At 43.9% G+C, this 21464-nt stretch overlaps 1 pseudogene; it reads left to right on the forward strand.

Annotated features, from left to right (window-relative positions):
• Positions 1-2536: 2536 nt before the first annotated feature.
• LOC123158290 (uncharacterized) lies at positions 2537-18088 on the forward strand (annotated as a pseudogene).
• Positions 18089-21464: the final 3376 nt, after the last annotated feature.

Consider the following 21464-nt stretch of genomic DNA (forward strand, 5'->3'; position numbering starts at 1 on the left):
CAGATGTTGTTGCTTCCGCTGACTAACCTTCGAGTAATCCTCAAGAAAACACCTAAAACAGGGACTGACCCAAACTAACAGACATGCTAACGAAATAGTTTTGAATGGCAGAGTCCAACAACAACAGCACACGCCAAATCCAAAGCCACCGGACAAAATAGCTAGGAAAGGCAACCAGAAACTGCTGAGAATCTAGGCATGCTGTAGCATCTCCCGCATAGCAACAAAAATTCCAGAGATCCGACCACCTAATGCAGCCAAAGGAATTTAAGCAGATCCGAGGACATCCAAACACCTAGTGGACCTGTACATACGAACTTACCTACATACACTCGTCGTGCTAGAGAGGAAGAAAAGGAAAAGTTCACCAACCAGAAACCTAACATCTCACGGTAGCAGAAAATGGTAGGCTGATCAAATCCGGCACGGATGACACCAACTACGGCAGCTCGAGGCGGTGGAGCTCGGGAGAAATCCCCAGATCTGGTCCAAAACTCGATAAATAATGTTCCTGCAAATACACAGGTCGCGCAACATTGGTTTCTTATGCATTGACAAACTAAGCATATAATTAAACATACAATAAATTGTAGTACTTTGAAAACAGTAGCACACAACTAAACATTTTGGGCAAGTGTACAGAAGGCTTGCATAAACGTCTCAAATTAACAGTAATAACTACAAAGGAAAGGAATTCACAAATAGCATTGACTTGTGAACATGAATATCTGACGGAACAATCATAGCCAAATTCTGTGCATCTATTCCCAGTAAGAAGATCTACTCTAGAATCTAAGAACCAGAAACGCAATGTATCCGCCCATGTGGCCAATTGGCCATGTCTGTCTAATCACCATGGATGATCCCGAACTATGAAAGCACCTTGTCTACTTCGTTCCAATAAAGCTGGTTCGCTTTTAACCTGCGCCGTCCAGAGGGCTGTGCAAGAGGTGCGACCGCACAAGGCCCCCATATCCCAGGGGCCCCCAATTTTGGGCCGACGTTGTATATTTTTTGTTAGCCTATGTAATTTCTCTGCACTGTCTTGGGCCTGTGGCCTGGTCTGACCGCTCAAGCACTCCCTCCCAATCGCGATCGATCGCATGCCCTGAAGCCTCTTCCTAACTCCCTCAGCTCTCTCTGCCCGATGACTCGATCTAATCTGCTTGGCGAGGCACGACGGCAAGAAGCAGGATGGCAAGGGCATGCAGCAGAATTCGCCCCAAAAATTCAAATATAAACCAGCGCGAGCAAGGGCTAACGCCACCAAGAAAAGCAGAAGGCAGCCGCCGCTAGCCGGCGGTCAAACATCCGAGCCTAGGCCAGATCAATTTGCAGATTAATCAGGTGCGCCCAAGACCAAGCAGATTTAATTTGGTTATTTTTCTATTCAGTTATTTAATGGCTAATGAGTACATTGTATAGGTGGATCAGTTCTTAAGTTAATTAACTAATAAATTGCTATATGTTTATTGTTCAACCGATGTAATCTTTATAGAAGATAGTTGGTGTATTAGATATATTTCATAATCTTGTACGAAATCCATCTATTTAAGTTAATAGGACTTAAATGAGAGTATCCTTTAGTCATATTAATATTTTTAGTTACAAGAGTTTTTTATATTTTAAGGCATCATTTGCATTTCGCACCGGCCCCCGAATTCCTGGAGACGGCCCTGCTTTTAACCTCCAGCGAAATTATAAAACCACAATCGTATGTTCCCACTCTCGCACACGACAGCGTACGCCCACGCACAGAAACACGGAAAGAAAAAAAAATCCCAACGCTCGACTGAGAAACATTGGGACAGCCAAATCTCCGAGCGTGAACAAAAGTGGAATCACCGCGAATCCAAACCTAGCTAGGCGCATCCACGGCCGCTAGACAAAGACCACAATCATCTCAGATAGCTTTACATACGCGTAGTAAATTCGCGAAGGAAAAAGAGCGGGACGGTGGGGGGATCGACCTCGGCGATGATAGAGAGGACGATGATGTTGCGGCCGGAGAACTGGGTCCGGCAGCGCATCCGCGCGTGCACGTACGACGGCCGCCTCCTTGGACAGGTACTGCAGGCGCTTGTCGTAGTTGTCGCGGCCGCCGAAGAGCCCCTCCCCAGCACCCCTCCTCCTCCTTTTCCTTGCCCTTGGCCTCCACCGGCTCGCCTACTCTATCCGCCGCCGTGGAAGCCATTGCCGGGGCTCGCGGATGTGCGCGCCGCGAGGCTGTGGAGCTCGGGAGAAATCCCCAGATCTGATCCAAAACTCTACAGTGAAAGGCTCACTGAGGATAGGCACGCGCAGGGTGTATAGGGTGGTCTCGCTACCCTCGACGGCGCTATCTCTGTAGCGAGCGTACCCGAGGGCGTGTCGCCGGCCGCCACGCTCGTACGACTGGGACGGAGAGTCGGAGAGGACGCAAATGACGTGCGAAATTCCACATTTGCCCGTGGCCAACCCACAAATCCACGCGGTGCACCACCGCCAAAAAGAAAAAGTACCCACACCCCTCAGGAACATGAGCCAGGCACGCGAAATGTCCCACCGACAGCGAGAGAGGGTAGAGACGGAGGCTGGTGTTAAGAGGAACAACGAGCGGCCACCGACGGTGAGCAGCGGATCGAACGGCCCACATTGCCAATGGCCAGAATAGTTTACCCACGCCCCGCCTTCCCCAAGCCCTTTTTCTCCCGTCGAGGTCGCGTCGTCTCTGGCGCAAAGGCCGCAGATCTGGTGGGGAGTGCCGCCGGCCCGAGCTCGTCCGGTGCCGTCTCGCCTCGACGCCGGGGCCACGGACACCAGTCACCCTCCGTCCAGCTCGCTTCTGCATCCGGCCAACTCATTGCTGAGCTCCTAAGGTAGATTTTTAATGGTGATAGCTGCTGTTGTTTGTGTCTGCGCACTACAGTGATAGCTTGATGACTGCTGTAAGTTCACTGACTTCATTTTTTTCTTTCTTTCGTGGTGATAGCTGCTGTATGTGTGATGTATATTCTGTCGTAGACTCCCACTGTCGGATGTGTATGTATGCACTGACCACCGAGCATACAATTTTCTGTCCTTTTCCATTTTTGTTAGATGTATGTGTCCACCTTGATACCTTTTTTTTACTTGTGAATATTGCATTCCTAGCCATTTATTTGATATACACACATGTATTGCTTCTCTTTTCTGATATGAAAAAAAATGCATGCCCTCGCTGGACAGGATTTTTGCACGCGGATTATCATGGAGGACAATGTAATTTACTCAATAGACAAGTCAGAGGTTATAAGCGATAAGCCAAGGGAGGTATCATTTCAACAATTAATGGAGATTACAAATAATTTCGAGCAAAAGCTTGGCAGCGGCACGTTTGGAGTTGTTTACAAGGTACATCCGTTTCATATCACTATTATAGGCCCATAGCATGGGCAATTTCTATTCTTGTACCATTCGCAAAAAAAATTCTTGTACCAAAAAACGGGAGAATATTTATTCATGAGGAACTTTCTCTAAGAAGCCATTGCCAATTTGCGTTCCGTTTATTGAAAAGGCCATATCGAAGGAAGACATTTGTCTTTTTGATTTAGATCTAGACCACCCTGATCCTTAGATCTATGGAACAGATAGGCCTATTTATTTCGCTTTCTGTACTGCACGTTTGGGTTGGTAAGTTATGAAAACCGATGAACAGGGAGTGCTTAATGATGGACCTGTAAATCGAGTGATTGCCGTGAAGAAGCTTCATTCCACAACAGAGCAGATTGACGACAAGCAATTCAAGAATGAATTTGAACTACTTAGGGTGCTGAAGCATCAAAATATTGTGCAATTGGTGGGTTTCTGCAATGAGACAGAGAAAGTAACTGCCAACTACGAAGGGCGTATAGTGGTTGCTGAAGAGATACACAGGGCACTCTGCCTGGAGTTTGTGCCTAATGGAAGTCTTGGCAAGTTTCTTTCAGGTACGTTGGTTAAGTACTTACTAAAAGTATATTCTCCAGCATGTAACGTAAATGGTTTTAAAAAAGTTCCTTCTCATGGCTACTTTTCTTTGCTCTTGCAGAACAATGCCATGAACTAAATTGGAACTTGCGCTTCAAGATTATCAAGGGGATATGCGAGGGCTTAAAATACCTTCATGATTTTCCCATCAACCATTTGGATCTCAAGCCGGACAATATATTACTAGATGATAAAATGGCTCCGAAAATAGCAGACTTCGGTATATCAAGGCTCATGGGCGCAGAGAACACTGTAAAGACACAGACTTTCCTAGGGACACTGTAAGTTAATGTCTCAACTAAGCACAATTCATTGTGGAGCCAAAATGGATTCTATCGGTCTGATTTTGTTTGTCTGATTCTATGTTATCATGCAGTGGATACATCCCACCAGAATTTATAAAGAAGCAAATAATCTCAAGAGAGTATGACATATTCAGTTTGGGTGTCATAATTAGAAAGATACTGACCATAGTGATGGACGACCAAAATATTGTTTCAATGGACGGCCAGGAATGCATTGAATATGTAAGAATATTGTTTCTCTTTTAGTTAGATAAGCTAATATTAAGGGCCCCTTGGAACGCAGACCATAGTAGCAAAAATACCATACAGAACAGAATTTGAACCGTCTAATATGCCTCATTTGGTTCTCAATGTATGAGCCATAAAAAGTGGTTATACTGGAATGTTTTCTGAAAGATAAGCAGTGGTTCTTACATCTGTGGGTGGACCGAAGGAGAGCAAAAAGGTGAATCATACAAAGAAAAGTTAAGTGATGAAAGTATCAAGAAACAAGAAAGTAATTAGTGTGGTGTTTCACTAATTCTGTTTACAAAATAGTTCTGTTCTCCTAAACACTATCTGGGAAGTGTCACGCACCAAAACTTTCTGTAAAAACATCTGGAGAAATATTTTTTTACAGAGAATACAAGAGCGAGATTGGCCAGGACCTGCCCCTCCTCCTCACCCTAGCCGCCCCTCCTCCCAACCCTAGCCACTCCTCCTCCTCACCCTTCCCTCTTCCCTTCCTCGCCGCCGCCTGAGGCAGCTGCAGGGCAAGCCCGGGGCGCCAAGGATGGTGGCGGCGGGGCCTCGGTTGCCCTGCCTCTGCGTGGGGAACCCCGGATCCGAAGCGGCGGCTCCAAGGCATGGCCGGCTAGTAGGCGTGCGGGCGGCGGATCTGGCGTCCCGGCCACGCGGGTGGCGGGATCCGGTGGTCGTTGGCGGCCGACGGCGGCTTCTGCGGCGGTCGGTGCGCGCGATCTGGCGCCTCCCCTCCTCCCCTGTTCGGCGTGCGGGCCAGCCTGGTCGGGCCGCGCTTCCTCTTGGTCGCCGGTTCTGTACAGGAGGCGCTGCTAGTGGCGGGGATCTAGTTCGGGTGAAACCCCTGGCCGGCCATGACCGGCCGCGCCGACGGCGACACCTGAGGGCGTCGTTACCCTCCTTGGAGGCGTCGGTATGGACTGATCTCCTCCCTTCTCCTTCCCCTAGGTCTCCCGGGCGAAAGCCCTAACTTTGTTGGGCGGCGGCGGCGCTCATGGCGCCGTTCCCTTCTTGAAGGCGCCGCTTTGGGAACCTTGGGGTTGCGTGGCGCTTGTGGGTGGTGGGCGACGGCGGTGGTGCTTGCCCTATCCTAGCATGTTGCTTGGAGATGGACTCGCATATGTGGAGGTCGTCGTCTGGCGTCGTGGTGGCGTCAATGGCGGAGGACCTGCCAAGGCTTGCGTAGGTGGAGGTCGTCGTTTGGCGTCGTGGTGGCGTCGATGGCGGAGGACCTGCCAAGGTTGTCACATCAATCTGCTCTGAAGTTGGACCAGTGGAAGATGGCGGCGACGACACATGTGAGTGCGTCGGACCGGTTTGAGCCCCGGACCCGACAGATGGCTGGTCGGGGCCTCCGGCTTTAGATGTTAGGCTTAGATGAGAGGTCTGGGTATGTGGCCCAGCTTGCACCCCTTCATCATTTGGATAGGAGTAGCGGTAGATGTTGCCAAGATGGCGGATTTAGGCATATTGTTGTTCTACTTTGTAAGGTCCTCGAGAATAATCAATAAAATGGCCACATGCATCTCCCAAATACAGAGGGCGAGGGTCATCCTCCTTTTTTAAGAAAAAAAACAAGAGTAAGATTGCTAGTTCCTGGTGTCTGGCTGAGATCCTGGTATCCTGATATCCTTTGTTAATGGATCATGTGGATATTTCTTTTTGAGAGTGATGGAGATATAATTATTGTTCTTTTCCTCTATACATTCCATAAATATTCTGCAATGCACTTATTCCTCTTAATTAATTGAAGCGCTGCTGCTGCTGCCTTTTATTAGATAGAAAGGAGTTGCTAGTTCGTAATAAAACATCCATGATTGATGTCCACACGTTTACTGGAACAGATTTTGCACATATGATTGACCAACAGCCCGTTTTCAACACAGATGCCCATATTTGCAAGTTTCTAAGCAGTATGAGAGCTTAATATTTTTAATGTGCAAATTGTCAGAACTCTCGCCAGAACAGTAATGGTGAAAGACAGGAATAGGAACTATGTGGTTTTGTCCATCATTAGCAAATGTAGACATGTAGTACAATGATATCCATCTATGATGTTTTTCTATATTGTTTTAAACTTTTGTAGTTTGAAGGATTATGGACATGAGCAACTAATGTACTTCTGGAATTACCCACTGTTTACGGTAATATGCATGTGTTATCTGTTTCTGTTGTTTGTTTTGCCTTTTGAAGGTACACAGTTATTGGGAGAAAGAGTTACAAGGGGTGCCTGGGTACGCATCACCTGAAGCAGATTGCAAACAAGTGAGGGCTTGTATTGAGATTGCAGTAGTGTGCATGGACGAGGATCGACTTAATAGGCCTACAATGAAGTACATAGTTCATAAACTCAACAAGCTAGAACTTAAGGAAAATGACTCATTGTCGCCGATAGAACAGGTATAAACATTTTTTCCTAGATGTGCAATAATTATTCTTGAAGATTCTCTCTAGAACCGTGCAACAGTTGTTGGTAAAAACACACATAGAAGTGTTCATATTATCCAAAAACATTCACATACATTACTTTCTTGGTATAGTATGCACCTCAAGTTTTTGTTCCTGAGGCATGACCATTTCTTTTCTAAAGGAAAAGAAAATACACACAGTGAACAATCACAGATCACAAATGATCATATTTCTGTAAAGAGTCAATTACACCACAGGTGTCTAAACTTGGTAAGGAAAGTCAGTTTGATGCTAAAACTTGCAGCATACATTGAACCGGTGACAGAACTTGACTTGGGCGTACATCTACGGTGCTAATCACGCTTGTATACGTACAAGGTGCTGATGTGGCGAGCCAGCATGGCACGGGGCCCACCCGTCAGTGACTGGGAGGCGGGGACGAGGGCGTGTGGCCTGGTTTTCTTTTTTCACAAAAACGTGCTGGAATTTTATTTTTCTCACAAAAAGCCCCTCAAAACTGTTCCTTTAAAATTGAAACAACACTATATATCTGTATAACCATTGGGCCCACCCGTCAGGATACATTACACAGAGGAAATTAATATGAAAAATATTGCGCCACGCAGGTTCAAACCGACGACCAATGGCTCACTGGCCGACCAGGATAGCCACCTAACCATGTACAATTTGCTGTCGAAATTGGATAGCTAGTCATAATGAACTATAGGCCAGCGCGCACATAAGGCTTAAATGGGCGGCTGTCCCCGCGGCCATTTTTCAAATGTTAGTTTTTTCCTTTCTTAGAATTATGTTGCATTGTTCCTGAAAAAAATACAAAAGTAGAATTATGTTGTATTATGTAAATTATTAATAATGTAAAAAGGGCAGCCCGGTGCATGTAGCTCCCGCTTGCGCAGGGTCGGGGAAGGGTCCGACCACTTTGGGTCTATAGAAATAGAAGGAAACAAATTATTTAAAATAATTTTCATGTAATTTATAAAATATATTTATTTAAAATAATGTTAACATAATTCTAAAATAATGTTCATATAATTGTAACAAATGTTCTTATTTCAAGCAATATTCGTGTAATTATATAAAGATACACGATAATTTCAAAATATTTATATAAACAAAATAGTGTTTATGTTTAATAATATATATTAATTATAGTAATTTTCATGAATTATTAAAATATTTTTACTGATTCAAAAAACATTCATCTATTCATGTATTTTTAGGTTATATACATGTATTCACTTGGAGGGAAATATTATTATTTAAAATAATGTTTCGTGTAATTATTAAAATTGTTAATGTATTATTTGAATATACATATACATAACTAAAATTATAAATATTAATTATAACAATATTTTTGAATTAAAAAACTAACATGTAAAAATGGGCCGTGGTAACTGCAGCGGTGCAGCCTAAGTCCGATGTGCGGTTTCTCAAAAAAAAAAAAACCCCACGTGTGCTATCCCATGTAGACAGCATGTAATACTTGGTGTGATGACTAGGTTGCTCGTGTTTTTTGGTTGAGGCCGCTCGTTCGATCCATGGCAGACACAATTTTTCATATTAATTTCCTCTTCATACTGTTTCATGACGGGTGGGCCCCAAGGGTCATAGAGATAAAGTTACGTCTCTGAGCTTTTTCAAGAAAAAAAACAAAGAGCTTTTTCATGACAAAAAAAATTGGGGTGCTTTCTGCAAAAAACCAGGCCACACTCCTTCGCCCCGTCTCCCATTCACTTACGGGTGGCCCCCGCGCCATGCTGGCATGCCCCGTCAGCATCCTGTACGTATACAGACATGATTAGCACCGTAGATGCACGTCCAAGCCAAGTTCTGTCACCGGTTCAATGTATCCCACAAATTTTAGTACCAAACTGACTTTTCTCGTCAAATTCAGACACTTGTGGTGTAATTGACTCTTTTGTAAATCAAATTACTTAGGGGAATCTACATGAGTATTTTAAGGATTTCTAAAACATCTACTCTAATCTTTAAATGTCAAAATGATAGAATAGTTACTATTTGCTCCCTTCCAAAATATTTGAAGTTCTAGGTTTGTCCTAAGTCAAACTTCCTTAGGTTTGACCTAGGTTATAGAAATTATATATAGTCTAAAAATATACATTATGATGAATATAATGAAACTAAGTTGGTGTTGTGGATGTTGGTATATTTTTATACGGACTTGGTCAAACCTAAAGAAGTTTTACTCATGACAGAACTGTAACTTTAAAGAGCAGAAGGAGTACTTATTATTACCAAAAAAGGCTTCGCCCCGCTTTATATATAAAGCAATGACCGACCACAACTCAGATACAAACGCACGCCACCACAACACACGCACACACCCAAGGCTGGATACATAGGCGCTGAGTGCAGCAACACTATCCCTAGTACTACAAGAGCAACCGGAGTTCTCAACCGTGATCACGCCAATGCGAAGAGAAGAAGCCGCATATGACGAACCGTGTGCTTCAAAGGCGGCGCCTTCAAGAAGGTTACGACACCAGAGCGCCGTCACCACCCGACCCGAGGATTAGAGTTTCCCTTGGAGCAACACGACGGGCAATGACAGCCGCGACGACGCCTTCAAGAAGGGAGCGAGCTTCGCCGCCGCCAGTACGTCTGAAGATAGATCAGGTTTTCACCCCGGCCAACACTCACCACCACCGGACCCAAATCCCATTGACCACGCCGTCCACACGGCCATGGCCACTGGGCAGCATCTAACCATGGGCTCTGCCCAAGAGCATCGCGGAGCCACCACCAGGGCCGCCGCCCTGGCATCCAAGACCTGGACACCACCTCACTTGAGACCCACCGCTACCCCAACCAAAGATACGAGCGGAAAGGAACCGCCGTTCGCACCCCTGGGCTGCCCCCAACGCCGAAACCCAAAGGCCATCCAAAATTGGCCTCCATCGATCCGTCCTGCTGCCGGGCGCGAGACGAGCACGATCCTGTTGCCGGGCGCGAGACGAGCACGATCCTGCTGCCGGGCGCGAGACGAGATCGGTCCTGCTGTCGGGCGCGAGACAAGGTTGGTCCTGCTGCCGGGCGTGAGACGAGCTCGGTCCTGCTGCCAAGTGCGAGACGAGCGATGGACCGTAGTCGGTGGATGACCGAACCTTCAACGAAGGTAGCAACTAGACGACGAGGAGAGGGTCGAAGGTTGAAACGGGCCGCTTACAGACGAGCCGACGCCGGAAAGCCAGCCGCCGCCCCAGTCGACCCGCCGAGCTGCCGTGGAGCCGGCACGGCGAAGCCACCTCGCCGCCGTCACCCACAGCCGGGACCGTAGCCACGCCGGGCCCAAACTTGCGCCGCCGGCCAAAAAAAGGCAAAATCCGGCCAGCACGCATCACCACCACTGCCACCATGCTGACGACGACAAGCGTATCAGCCCCCGCGTGTCGTCGGCAGGCCCATGCCACCTCAGCCCGCGCCGCCTGCTGGTCACCGGCCGGAGCAACCGCCCGATCCAGATCTGGCAAGGAGCTCGCCGCCGCCACCCGCGCAGGCACGCCCCATCGCGCCCCTGATGCGCAGCCGCTCGCGCCGCAACCTTGACCGCCACCGCCGTGCCGCCCTGGCCGCCGCCATGCCGCGCCGCCCTGCAGAACCGCGCGCCTCCGCGCTGTGACACCGTCCCGCGCCGGTCCACCGCGAGGAAGGGGAAGATGCCCCGCCGCCACCGTCCCCGGCCGGGCTTTGCCCGGCGGCGCGAACCGGCAGCGGCGAGGGAGGAGGGGGGGGGGGGAGGGGAGGGGACTGGAGGAGATGAGCTAGGGGCCGCCTCGCCGCTCGCGGGAGCGGACGCGACGAGGGCTTTCTCAAGGTGATAATAGCAATTGATACAAACACGGTGGCTCCATTGACATTCTCATCCATTTCTATAACTTCATCAAGCAACTAAACTGCTACAACCTCAAAGCTGCAAACTTGCAAAACACATGTTCTTTCAATGCCTTAGGTGGCTGAAAGAACACAAAAATGGTACCAAAAGCATATGATTTTGTCTTCAGTTTAAATGCAAATCTTATTTAGTAAAAATAATATTTTTCACCAGTTGTTTGGTTAAAACTTACTATTACATAAAAACAACATTGGAGAGATTATGTTCCGCATCCATGCATAATAATTACATAATTTCTTGTAGATTCAAGGCGGTCGCCCCAAGAGGGACATCCCAAAGGGGCCATCTCCAGGTTAGCACTACTCTAAATGCCTGTGCTTGCCCTGCAGCTTACTTATACTTCCATGCTATTTTTTTTCCTTTTCTGCTATACATAAACAAAATAGAAGTTCCTTCTCTTCATACTTCAGTTTTTACATTCATGTAAATTATGATGTTTGCATCAAAATGATCCCAAATATACAAAACACAAGGGATGCGTCACCTTTGTTTGGACTTCTGGATATACATGTCAATACCAACTGTGTTTGTTTGTACATATTTCTTACTCTTTCATCATGTTACCGAACCCACACTATTAAAATTTCATAGTAATAATGTACAAATACCAAAATAACATTATAAAATAACTCTGGCAAAAGATATAAGACTTGGCGAAGGTGACTGCAATTATGATCTTATACCCATTACTATGCGCATCAGCCTGTGAAACAGACAACTTTGTGAAACAGGATAAGAGCATTCACGGTATCAAAACCAAAATAGATGAACCCTACAGGGAGTACGGAATAATTACAACGAACAATCACGAATAAGCACCGATTGAGGAGAAGGTTAACCAACATTGTCCGATATGGCTTGGGCATATACAATGCAAGCCTCTAGAAGCGTCAGTGCATAGCAGTCCGTTTAAATGTGTTGATAATGTCAAGAGAGGTCGTGGTAGACCAAACTTGACATGGGTGTCCGTAAAGAGAAATCTGAAGGACTGTAATATGACCAAAGAACTAGCCATGCACAATGGTGCGTGAAAGTTAGCTATCCACGTGCAAGAACCATGATTTGATTTCGAACTCATTTGGGTTTCAACTCTAGTATACCCCACCTTGTTTGGGACTGAAAGGTGGACGAAGCTACGTGTCCGCTGGTGGATTAATTGGAAACATCCACCACCTCTTGCCTGTTGGATTGGGCAACAAATAGGAAGGAGGTGCGTCATAAATTGCAACAAGGTAGATGTTGCAGAGGCACAGCTCGCTCTGCAACAATTGCTTTGTTGCAAAACCACCGAAGCGTTATTTTTGCCCGGTTTATTTATTTATTCTTGCCTTCAATCTTTTTTGCAACATAGATGATGTTTTTTTTTGTGTGTGGGAGGACTTTCGCAACAAAGGTGTTGTTGCAGTTTTTTTCGTCTTCATCTTTTTTGCAAAATAGATGATGTTGTAGGAGGACTTTTGCAACATGAATAATGTTGCAGAAATATATTTTTCATTGAAAAGATGGTGTCGTATGCAGTGTGAACCCAAAAATTTCAACAATAGAGATGGTGTTGCGGGAGGACATTTGCAACAAAGCCCTTATTGTGAAAAGTATAAAAACACATCGCTGGCCGGAGCGACGACGGAGGGGGAGAGGGGAGGCCAGAGCGGCGCAGCTGGGCCAACGGTGGCCGGAGTGGAGCTCAGGCGTGCGCGCTCTAGCGGCGGCCATGTCTGCGAGTGGGCATAGGGAGGTGGGGAAAGGAGGAGTTGGAGAGGAAAGAGGTTGTTGCTCGTAAAACAAGTCTCTCCTTCGGTTTTGCTTTTGATATTACATATTACCATTACCATAATGCGTAGATCCACAATGTAGGACAAAGTGCATGTTGGAATCAGCTAGGCTGCGTAGTTACACGACTGATCGGATCAGTATAGGATACTAATCCTAGGGCTAGGATGTTTGGATGGAAAATCGTAGGTTCACACTTTATAACTTTGCTACTAGAAAAAAAAATATGTTTCGTGGAAACCTTTTAAAAGCTTATAGGTGCACAAACTCATCCTTTTGTGAGCTCCCAGCCCAGGCTCACAAATAGGGTATAATCAAGAGGGAATACCTGGGTGGAAAAATGGTAATGTCACTTCGTCATTCTAGTCGTGTTTGCATAGGTGCACTCACTGGTGTTCCTGAGTGGTGGTGGTAGTGCTATCTGCAATTCTGCATGTCTTCCTTGTAACCGTGCAAATAAGTATATTTTGGATGTGATGGAGGACGAGGTGGTATATGTAGGACTCACGCAATTCATGCCTCGTAGAGCCTAATTTTCTCAACCAAGCTATGTGCATCAGAAATGAAAACACTCATATCTCTCGAAAATGAAAAATGAGAAAGATGACCCTGACATCCATATCTGTTTCAATCATCAGAAATAGGCACTGACGTCCAAGGTGGGACATTGACCTTTCTGAGTACACTACCGAAGGTTCCCGCAAAAAAAAAAAGAGAGTACACTACCGAGGTACCTACCACTTGACCTTTTGAAGAACATTACAAAAAACTTCTCCGATGAACGACTGATTGGTCAAAGTGCATTTGAAAATCTTTATAAGGTACATATGATTGAGCATTACCTCTTTTTTGTCTTTTCAAAAGTTGATAAAAAGAACAGTTATGCTGATGTATGTAACTACACTTAAACAGGGTATTCTGGAAGATGGTACAATGATTGTTGTGAAGAAGCTTGCAGAAAATTCTCCGATCGCACGTGACAAAGCATTTTTTAATGAAGTTCAAAATATCATGGCTCTCCAACACGACAATATTGTGAAGTTAGTCGGCTTTTGTCATGAAGGTCAAAAGAAAATAGTGCAGAAAGAGGGAAGGTATATTGTTGCAGACATTTATGAAAGTTTACTCTGCTACGAATATTTACCTATGGGAAGTCTTCACAAAAATCTTTTTGGTACGCAATCCACTATCTGGCATATTTATGTTCTACTTTAGTTTCTTGTAGTATTATACTCTATCTAGATCTTTTGTTGGTTTTATGTTTCTTTAAATTTTGTACTCATATAAAGAAAATGGCAAAAGGAGGTGATAATATTGCATATTGTCAACTGAACAAGTCTTGTTGTACTTTACTGAAAGTTTGTCATTCGCCAATGTTTTTGTGTTGTTAATACGTTAAGAAAGAAATATTGTTGGAGGTCTTAATCTCAGGGTACTTACATAATTTATTGTATAACTTCTGTAGAATCCAACGGCATGGACTGGAACACACGGTTCAAAATAATTAAGGGGATCTGCCGAGGTTTACTTTTTCTACATAATATCTGTATTATCCATATGGATCTGAAGCCTCAAAACATACTGTTGGGTGATGATATGGAACCGAAAATTGCGGAGTTTGGTATCTTGAGATTTCTCGATCAAGAAGTACTACGGTTAAATACCCAAGATGTCGTGGGAACATAGTAAGCCGGCCATAAACTTGTCAAATATTTTCGGTCCTTTATTATCATAATGTAAATTATATTTTCTCCTCTCCAGTAACGCTTATTGAACTAATGCTAATTATATTCAGTGGATACGTGGCTCCAGAATATTTACACAGAGGAGAATTCTCCACCCAGTCAGACATATATAGTTTAGGTGTACTAATCTTGGAGACCACTACAGGACAGGAGAATGGCAAGAAAGACCCATCTGGAAGAGAATACATATATGAAGTAAGAGTAAATATTACTTTACACAGATCAAAATTTAGAAACTTCCATTACGTTTTAGCTTCTATTTTATCTCCAAGGATCACATTCAAGTTCTATACGTTTATAGGTACGCAATAATTGGACGGATGATTATATAGCGTCCAAGCACCATTCGCTCGGTGCAGATTCCTTGCATCAGATAAAAGTATGCATTCTTGTTGGACTAAAATGTGTGGATACTGATAGGAAGATGAGACCTTCCATACAATGGATTGTTGACATGCTCGAAGGACGGGTGGCATGCTCCAGCAAGCCTCTGATCGTGCCAGAGCCTTTGGCATGGACCAGTAGGCATCTGATCGTGCAACCTCCAGAGCTCCGCTTCTCTTTTGAGCCAAAAAGGTTGATCTCCTGTTCATTTTCTCTCACGAACACAACAGATGGTCATATCGCCTTCATGCTTGTAACGGAAAATCCAAGGATATACCTTACAAAGCTACCACTTTGCGGTGTTGTGCCGCCAAATCACATCTACACCATAAATGTGACCATGCGCGAGCATAAGGAATCAAGAAATGGCGAGTTTCTGACCCTCCGGAGCAGTACGGCGCGTGAGGAGCAACTCACGAATGCCCACCCAGATTCCTTAGCCGGTGATGAGGTGAAAGAGGTGAAGCTGTGTGTTGTTTGTGATCGACAAGAGGGTACAACCTCAAATCAGGCACGTCTCCTTTTGGTTTTGTGCTTTAGATTGGGTGAAAAGACATGTCATATATGTTCACTGATGATGTGTAAATTGTCATTCTTAAACTTCCTTATCCAATTTCCCACTGTTTGTTTTGTGTGACAGTCGATCCAACCAGCAGCAGAGGTATGTTTTTTGTTCTTCTTCGTTCTATTTTGTGCTTTTATTTGGGAGTTTCTAGTAGCTTAATTAGCATGTAGAGGTATTTCTGTAACTTTGTTGTTCGGTGCTCTCTTGGATCAGGTCATAGCCAGTCAGAACTATCGGCTGGTGCTGTCCGTAGACGTGCACCCAAACAAACCATGGTGAGTACTTCACTTAATTCGTGTAGGCATCGACATATAATCTCTATGCACGTTAAAACTTTTCGGGTTCTGCAATATAGGATCTTGACGAGCAATCGGAGGGGTTGTGTTTGCATTTGGAACTATCAGACCAAGGTACTCGTTTGCCGGGCTGCTGTGTACTCTGTGTGCTTAAGTAGTGTGCCATATCGTGTTGCGCCATAAAACTTTTTTTTTTGGAACTGACCAAATAATCACTTTTGCCATGCAGACAGAGGAGAAGTACTTTGAAGTCAGCGCAGAGAAACCAGGCATGCCTTCTTATCGGCTTCCCTATTCACCTTCCTTTCACCATGAACTTGAACATGAAGGCATGCCCCACTGCATTAATTCTTAACCTTTCCAACTGCAGTATATTCGGCAATGTTCATTGAGCGAGAGGAATGGATCATGGCTGGTGGTGGAGATGGGTACATCTACGTGTACAGATATGACACAATGGAAGAAATCATGAGCTTCAAAGCTCATGATGATCATCACATCAGGTCTTTGGCTGCAAGTCCAACTCGCACTTTTTTGCTGTCGGCATCAGATGACCACATGATAAAGATCTGGGACTGGAAGGATAGCTGGAAGTGCATGCGGACGTTTCTAGGGCACGGTAACTGTGTCACGCAAGTAATGTTTGACCCGAACGACAGCAACAGCTTTGCGAGTGCTTCCTTGGATCACACGATCAAGGTTTTATTTTTCCCTTCCTATTTCAACTACTACCAAGTAACTAAATGGTTCTTAAGTCAGAGCTACTTAAGTCTGCAGTGCCTAACTTTTGAGATTTACAGATGTGGGATATTTACTCTACGACGTGCAATGCCACGTTAGACGGACAACCTGATGGTGCGCTCTGCCTTCATTACCTCACAGATAGGAATGAGCAGCGTTTACTTTGTGGATATCTGGATGGTGCTGCAAAGGTACACATGTGTCAATGCTTCTTCAAAATAGAGTAATGCACTCTGTTTCTATCTGCATTCTAAGTTGTTTTCTTGTTTCTTTGTTTGACATAAGATCTGGGATCCGGAGAAAGAATGTTGTGTTAGTGCGGATGGAGGGATTGCAAAGAGTGTCAATGCTCTTTGTTGGCACCCCGAACTTCGTGTAGTAATTACAGGTTCACTTGATGGCACAGTCCAAATCTGGAAGTCCACTAAACCTGGATACAGGTACTGCTTTCTACTTGTATACATATAATAATTTCATCTGTTCCTGTCGTCCTGTCCTGAATCCTGATAGGAACTTCCATGCCGCCTAGAGTAATTTTGATACACCATATGCATATGTTTTTTAAGGAAGATTAAACCTCCCAGCCTCTGCAACGAGCATATGCATCCTTGTATATACGATACATGAATGTCGTGTAGATAGTACTCCCCCCGTCCCATATCAAGTGTCGCTCAAATGGATGTATCTAGCGCTGAAATACATGTAGATAAATCTGTTTGAGCGACACTTAATATGGGATAGAGGGACTAGTACCAACCAAATAATGCATATGAGCAAAAGATAAAAGAATAATTAAAGGTGTTTTTTGTGCAATTATGGAACAACTTGGCCAAAGAGAACAAAAATGATAATGTGCGTCACGTTGTTATAGTAAGACCGCAAGATCATGCTGAGGATATGGGATGAATACTTGCTGACTCATACTTGTCTAGTTGGTATATATATACTGTCCAGTCTAGTTGTTCTCTTCCCTTCAGTGTTGACGATTTTCATAGAGTTAACCGTGAGTTTTGTAATCTTACAGGCTTGAGAATATAATTGGTTTCAACCTCGGTGCAGTTAACGCTATTGGATACATACAGGGATTAACAAGGTAATGAAGGGTGGCATAATGTTACTTTAGTTTCTTCAACGCCCTAAACAAATTTCTTTATGTTCACATTAACTCGGGGTGGGTGGGGGGGGGGGGGGGTCGTAAAATAAACATTTTTCTTTTGTATTTATTTTTGGAAAATCTTACTTTTATTGATGAGAACACCCCATTCATGCAGGATTGTAGTTGGATGTGAACAAGGAATAACAATGATGGAAATAAATTTTCTGCAAAAAGAAGGCGTCGTGCACCAGGAGGGCAACAACAAAAATGATCTCGAGAGTGTGTACGACAGCACATGGCTCCATGAATGTGATCTCACCTCAGAACATCGTCCTAACAAGCTTCGGTTATTTGAATAGTAGTTGCATAATCCATAATGTTTTTTATGACCTCACTAACTGATGATTGTTATGGTATGTTTTTAGGGATAGATACCAACGCTTCATCTTCATCCTCTTTTCCCCACATGCACATGCATGCATGCATTAGGATAAAAGTTGATGTCATCTTAGATTCTTCACATCTCAAAAACTTGAAATTTTTTGTAGCTCAAACCATCGGTTCGATTCAAATTCCTTTCACCATTAAATTCATGATGAGACCTTTGAAACTAGATTCTATGTTGGTATATTTTGATGACTTCTTTTTCGGGTCAAAAGTTATCAGGCTATGCCAGTTATCATGCATGTCATACATAAGGCACCATGTTGGTTAAATAGAAGTTAGGAGTAGCTACCAGTTATTAGGCTACGCCAGCTACCATGCATGTCAATATGTCATACATAAGTTTTCTTTAGAACTAATATGTCATACATAGTTACCATGTTATTTACACATATGGGGGTATGTGTTGTCCATGAAGATACCAGTTAAACACACATGACACGAATAAATTAAGCACGTACCAAGAGTGTTTCGTCAACAAAACTATACATAATACACATGCCATGGGAGCAACATCCTACGCCATAAATCCTTAAAGTATGACAAAAATACAAAGAGTGCAATGAAAATGAAATCATACATTATGATCCATTTACTACATGAAGCTCCATATCAAGCAAAAAAAACACTGACACACATGCATAACTATCAAAAGAGGCCATGCTGAATGGAGTCACTCCTAGGTCCCAGCATAGTGCACCCATTGCCGCTGTAGATCAATTGCTCTACATGTGGTACTAATATTAAGCATACAAAAATATATTTTATAGTGCAATTTGCTATAGAGGTAGAGCTTCCAGCATGTTCTTATCTACTAAAACACGTAGAGATAAAAATTAGTAAAAGGTGGCAGTTATATGGTGTAGGCCAAGGTAGTTTTTGGGAAAGGAGGAGATCGGGCACCAAAGGGTACTAGTGATAGTATTAGTGATGGTCGTCTAGGTGCATGGGAACAAAGTTTGTGTTATGGAAGTTAATGGCAAGCCCAGTGGCGAGGGCGAAGTTTCATCTAGGATCTTTTTAAGAATATGGGCGGCCTTGGAGGAAGTGATGAGAGTGTCTTCTGCATATTGCAGCACGGATGGCGGGCGGTCTTGAAAGAGAAAATGGTGAAAGCAGTTGACATTGTGAACCTGCAGGATTTGCTGTTGCAGCAGGTCTGCCATAATGATGAAGAGGTAAGGGGAGAGAGGGTCCCCTGGTCAAAGGCAAGTTTTGTAGTTGATCCAATGCCTAGGGACACCATTGAGTAGAACTGTCATTTTTCGGAAGGGAGAAGCGTTTGAATCCTAGAGCAGTTGCAGGAGAACCCCCAATGGTGCAAGATAGATGGAAGGGAGTCCCAAGAGATGGAGCGAAACGCTTTTCAGAAGTCAAGTTTTATTATCATCATGGAGATTGTCCAAAGGTGGCAACAACCAGTGTAGATGAAATTATCTATGATGCTTCTCCCATTAATGAACCCAGTCTAGTCACCATAGACAAGTAGGGGGACGAGAGGCTTAAGACGGTTAGAGAGGAGTTTTGCAATTGCTTTACTGGGACAGTTTTGCAGCGAAATGGGCCTAAAGCGTCACCAGTTCTATCATTACGTAGCCCATGTTTTTGCCGTGAAACATGCACTACAAGAAATATGTCAACTAGTGACCTTCTGTCAGTGACCCTGAAAGAATTGGTCATAGATTATGACCATTTCAGACGAATTGGTCAAAAGTTGTTCGGGGGGCTCCAAACCCTAAACTATAACGACCATTATTTTGGTCAGAAAGGTCATAATTTCCTTACACGAAATAGTCATAAAGCAGATAGCACTAGTCCGCTGCCTTATTTCTAGCTGATCATGACCAATATAGATGGTCATAACCTTGTAAATTGTGGTGGGTTACTATGACTAGGCGCCACGTCATCAGTTTTGCCTATGTGTCATGTCCATGTGTCAGTTTTTGCCCTAGGTTGTGAAGCAACCTATATTTCTGTCATTCCCAAAATTCCCAAAAAAATCTCGTAAATTCTTTGGGTCATATCTTCGTCAAATATGTAAAAAACCTTCCTTGCATAGTTCAAAAACAATCCAAAAATATTCATTTTCCTATTTTGTTCAGAAAAACACTTTGTGAAGGAAGTGCTATTTATATATTCTTGATTGCCCTCAAAATTTTTGGGCACTATTTCCTATCCAAACCATTGCCTCATGACAAAATTCAGCTCCATTTTCCCAGTAAATCTTCCTCGGCAAATTTCCAAAGTTTTTGTCCACCTAGAACCTTTGTGAAAGAAGTACGAGCTATGCATATCCTAATGAGTTGAATTTTTGCCACATATTCTATATGCCTATGTAACTTACCTACATCAAATTTGAGCTCAGTTCATTTAGCCAATTTCTCTCATTAATTTTCTGAAGTTTCTGTCCAGAGAAGAGCATTGTGAAGGAAGTGCTATTTATATATTCTTGATTGCCCTCAAAAATATTGGGCATTCTTTCCTATCCAAATCATTGCCTCATGACAAAATTCAGCTCCATTTGCCTAGTAAATCTTCCTCGGCAAATTCCAAAGTTTTTGTCCACCTAGAACCTTTGTGAAAGAAGTACTAGCTATGCATATCCTAATGAGTTGAATTTTTTTCCACATATTCTATATGCCTATGTAACTTACCTACACTAAATTTGAGCTCATTTCATTTAGCCAATTTCTCTCAGTAATTTTCCGAAGTTTCTGTCTAGAGAAGAGCATTGTGAAGGAAGTAACACTTTGGCATGTCCAAATGGCATCCATTTTCTATAGTGCTTTTCTATGCCCAAATAACCATACTCCACCAAATTTTAGCTCAATCCATTCATTATTTTGAGCCCAGCTTCAACATTCGTATTTATGTCCAGTGTGGTACTTTGCAAAGCAAGTACCACCTAGGATCCTCCTTTTGAGATGAAAATTTGTGAAGGCATTCTTCTTAGTATATGATCATCCTCAGCCAAAACTCATGCCCATTGGCCATGTGCATTTCCCGCACCGCTTATCAAACACTTGGCTGCTAATTCATGTTTGAGCATAGTTCGGTCTCCTCATGAGAATCTTATCTTATAATTTCCTTCCTAGCACCTACCTGGGGAGTGCCTAACCCACTAGACATGCCTAGTCCGCCCAGAACGCATGGCAACACCACGGTCACGCGATGACCATGCGGCGAGCATGCGAGTTTACGCGCTCTAGAGTTGGGGCCCTCGGCGACCGTCCAAACAATGATGTATCGCCACCAAACCATGTATTTCTGATTAAATAGGTACTTATGTAACTGTAAATGATTTTTAGAAAAAATAAAGAGCAAACTATAGGGCAGTTGCATTTCAAATTTAACCCGCTTCCAACTGAATTGGCGGAAATTTGTCTTTTTCACGAGAGGTGGATCAAAACTTTTGACACCCAACCATTTGGTAAATTGTGCATTATATATGGCCTAGTATTTTAGAAAATTGATTTGGTCCAATTTTGCAGCAAATATATTGTAGGTCCTTCACAAAAAAAACTCATTTGGGGCACTCAAAAAAA

This window comes from Triticum aestivum, chromosome 7B (assembly GCF_018294505.1).
Source record: "Triticum aestivum cultivar Chinese Spring chromosome 7B, IWGSC CS RefSeq v2.1, whole genome shotgun sequence".
NCBI lineage: Eukaryota > Viridiplantae > Streptophyta > Magnoliopsida > Poales > Poaceae > Triticum > Triticum aestivum.